Source organism: Thalassophryne amazonica, chromosome 8 (genome assembly GCF_902500255.1).
Source record: "Thalassophryne amazonica chromosome 8, fThaAma1.1, whole genome shotgun sequence".
NCBI classification, from domain to species: domain Eukaryota; kingdom Metazoa; phylum Chordata; class Actinopteri; order Batrachoidiformes; family Batrachoididae; genus Thalassophryne; species Thalassophryne amazonica.
Genome location: NC_047110.1, coordinates 57,404,222 through 57,405,094, shown reverse-complemented (window position 1 = coordinate 57,405,094; position 873 = coordinate 57,404,222).

Sequence of the window (873 nt, the reverse complement as noted above, 5' to 3'; positions counted from 1 at the left end):
CAACCTAATGTCTACTCATTATTTGACCTCACAGCACCATTTATGATGACTTTCTCGAGAAGACTGTCTTGAAATGTAGAAATTAACATTTCACAAGAAAGTGCAATGGCAGCTTCTTAGTACACTACCTGATCATGGGACAAGATATTGCCAACATGAAGCACATTAACATAAAGCAGCAGCATACTGCACAACCAAAAAATAATGGTATACACGTTAAAGTTGTACGGCCTTTGGATTTTCTTAAATTTAAGTCATAAAAAGAATTTATTTGGCACCACTATAATTTTACTCCTTAGCATTTAAGTAAAAAATTGATAATACTATATTGCCAATATAATAAGAATTTTCTGGTTTGGAGACCGTTTAGAATTTTGACCACAGAATTTAAGCAATCAGATGCCATGGTATTTGGTAATGACACCATAGATCATGTGGAGGCTTTCCTGAGCTGCGTGAGGATGCTGGGAAGGACACAGCGTAAAGAAAGGCAGCGTAATAAATAAACCGAGATGGTGGAAAAAGCTCAGAAACCACTTATATCTTTCTCATATACAGTATACAAAATAATAATGTAGTTTAAAAGCTAGTAAAGCTCAAAATCCTTATAAGGCCCCAATTAAAAAAAAAAAAAAAATTATCATCCCCGTCCGCATGCTGAAATCAGCCTGCATCTTTTTTTTTTGGGGGGGGGGGGCAATTTCTTTGACGGTGGTACAGCTGGTGCAAGAACCGACACGTCCGCAAGGTGGCAAGTATGCTTTGGCTGAAGACAGCCGAAGTTTACCAAGCCCGGCCTGGAAATTGCGGCTTGTCATTGACAACCTCACAGTCAATTGCTCTGTTTCTCTCACACACAGTACGCATGTTTAT